Raw genomic sequence first — 3,394 nt, 5'->3', positions numbered from 1 at the left:
TCTTTGTAATTTACCCTATTTAAAAACCTTAATATAGACACCAAATACACATACTGAATATGAGCAACGGCATAATGAGGCTCAATTTGGGCAAATACCAATATGTATAATACAAATATATAAAATAATATAAAATACTTTGCATTCTATGTATTTGTATTTATACTTCTTTTGGTCATTGAAAGGAATATAAATGTTTATAATACAAATACATATAAAATAATAATATAAGGTTTTACATACTATACATTGGTATTTATATTCTTTCCAATGATCAGATTTTTCAGCAAAGATTTGCTAGTGTAAGTTTTTTTTTTTTTTTGTATTAATTACTCATTTTTCGCCCCCATAGGGGCCATAATATAATTTTCATTGTATAATACCACAAACTTCATTTAGAAACATTACACTTTTTCTCAAAGGTGAATTTAGAGCCATTAGTAACAGAACTCGAAACTGCTTTGTGTTTGGGGCTTACCCACTCATGTGCCAACTGAGCCACCACTCGGTTGTAAGTATATATAGATTGTCATTGTGAAGATTGCGATGAGAAGTTGAGAACAATAGCACAAAGAGTGGTAAAAAAAGAGAAATTTTCAGATTAGTATCCTGTACTTTGGGTCTAGTGTCACTTTGATCCCCGAACTTCAAAACATGCCATTCCAGTATCTAAACTTTCAAAACATGCCAATTTGGTACCTACCGTTGATTGTCCTTTAGTTATCTATATCACATAATGACATATGTGGTTAAATTTTTTTTTAAAATGCCAAAACTACTCTTTAAAAAAAAACATTTTTCATCATCTTCTTCCTTGAGACTGAATCCGAGCAAACAACCATTAGCAAAAGTACCCCCATTTTGAAAGCTTCCGAAACATGTTTTGGCCTTCTCTTTCTTTCAAACTCCTCTCTTATTTGAACCCTGACGGCCATCGTCTAGACCACCGACAAAGGCTGTAGTCATTTTTTATTTTTTATTTTTTTATGGCTTTCTGGCTTCATGCTTAAACAAAACAAAGGCAGTAAAAAGAATTTGGGAGAAATAGGTCAATAATCATAACCAATGAGCTTTCTCCTATTCTTTTTGTTTTTTATTCTTCCTTTTTATTTTGTGTGGCGGCTTCTCTATTGCCTCCTTAATAACTTTTTTCTGCTTTGCTTTAAAGCACTTCCTTTTCTATTTCATTAGTTTTTTGCGCCTCTTTTTTTGTTTTTTCATTCGTTTGTGTTGTGAACCGAAGAACTTGTTTTCATCTGATAAAATTGGAACTGGAGAACTTGTTTTAGTTCTTTTTAGATTTTAGTGTTTGAGGATGGCAAGTTCAGGTTGCGATCCCAGGCAGATGTTACTCTTTTAGAACCAGGAAACAACCGGCCCGTTGAGTTCGACAGTTGTCTCCAATATATTTTCATCAGCTCTGTAACAAATACACTCAAATTCAACTAAACTAGTTTGCAGATCAAGAAATATTTTGAAACTTTAGGTTGATTTTGGGACTTAACCTGTTACTATTATATTGCTGAAAGAGACGTCAGAAAGCATAAATTGGGAGAAAAATAGACGAAGCACCGCCTATTATAAAAGAAACTAAAACAAAGTCCTGAGATTTTTCATGTTTAAACCTCTCCAATACCTTGAACATTAAAAAAGAGCTCTGGAATATAAACACTCCTCCCTCCTAGCCTTGATAAAGACGGGGCTTCGCTCTTGTCTGCTGAGAGGCAATCATTCTGGTTGAGTGTCGTAAGTGATAATTCTGAGGGGCCTTACGAGATTCTCTCTTCTCAATTTCTGATTCGTTCTACTCACATGGTCAGATGGTCGAAGTCGGACTTTGCTCTACAGACCCAGGGAACTAATATGCTTGGTTTATCTCCAACTTGATTCCCCCGTAGCCAGCAGAACAAAACACGCAAGAGATTTGATCGATTTGATTAATCAACTGTGATTAATTTCTACTTGAGAAATAATAGGTGATACTCATCTTATGCCTATTAGAACCAACACGAAGAATTGGTTAATAAATAAAATTAGAAATATTTAAAAGGCATTTGTGTTCTTTTATATGTTATTTAACAGTTGGTTAACGATAGGTACTAAATTGTTACTTTTTGAAAGTTTAGGTATTAGATTAACACATTTTAAATTTTGGGAACCAAAGAATTTTCCCCAAAAAAAAGAAAAAAAAACAGGCAACATCTGCCACCAACCAAGGGAGTGGTAAAACAAACCCTATTTACCATGTTAATTCTTTTTGATTAATCACCCATAACTTTCCCCTTTACCCCCTTTTTTTCCCCAAAGTGATGGTTGCGGGACTTGATTCCGCATCAATGCTGGAGCAATCTAGCTAACACACCAACGAGCCAGCCCTTGACTGGTTTTTACCATATTAATTCGGAGTTAACTTTGACTGTTGGGGGCCAACAGCCTATTCTGTTGCGAACAGTTTTAGGCTGAACATGCTCACCAATTCACGTCCATGTGTATGTTTATGGTTAAAAAAGAAATAGGGACAATTACTATTTTACCACACTCTATGATAACATTAACGTGACATTCCCAAAAATGTTCTCTAACAACATAGGCTATTGGCCCCTAGTAGCCAAAGTTTGCTATTGGTCCCCAGTGGCCAAAGTTTTTCCGTTAAATCGAGGTTCAGCGATTAGGCCACTCCGGATTATCTGGTTGCATAAATAGCGATCCCATGGCTTTCGGTTTATCATTCCTCCGTAGATCACGGGCTTCAGCTATGTTGGGTTTATGGGGTTTCATCAAGGGTATTTTTGGAAAGTCTTATAAATGTAAGTTGTGTTATGTTTTGTAATCTCAACCATTGGAGATAACTAAGATCCAAGGGCTGGTATCTATTAGGTTTTTCTTTTTGTTGTCTTTTTGAGAAAAGAAAGAGAAATAGAAGAAGACAAGAGGAAAAAGGACATGAACGTGAAATTAACAAGGGTTGTAGAAGATGACCCATTGTAACTCTATTAGAAGCTTCTATAGTGGATTTCTTGTTCTTGAATGTCCATGGACATATGCCATAGTGCTGAACTTCCATTTCTACTTTATGAGTTCTGCATGCTAAGTTTCTGCTCTTGTGTATTTGTTATGCTTGAATATACTGTTCCACCAACATAGTTTTAATCATTTAGAACTGGTATCAAAGCTATTGGTTTCCTTTATTGCTATGGAATGTCTTGGTGTATGTCTTGTTGAATCACGAAGTGGAGTTGGTAGCTCTGCTAATTCATGAGTTATGTAGTTGGTGGTTTTGGGTTTATTGTTAAGAAGGTGGAGCAATTTTCTGCAACTTTCAAGCACTTCTAGTAACTCTAAACCCATAAAATTTACGTCACAAACTTACGATATTCTTTTAACACTCTAGGTG

This window comes from Nelumbo nucifera, chromosome 1, assembly GCF_055504915.1.
Source record: "Nelumbo nucifera cultivar China Antique chromosome 1, China Antique-T2T, whole genome shotgun sequence".
NCBI classification, from domain to species: Eukaryota; Viridiplantae; Streptophyta; class Magnoliopsida; order Proteales; family Nelumbonaceae; genus Nelumbo; species Nelumbo nucifera.
The sequence above is the reverse complement of the archived record's forward strand: the minus strand, read 5'-3'. Positions refer to the sequence as shown.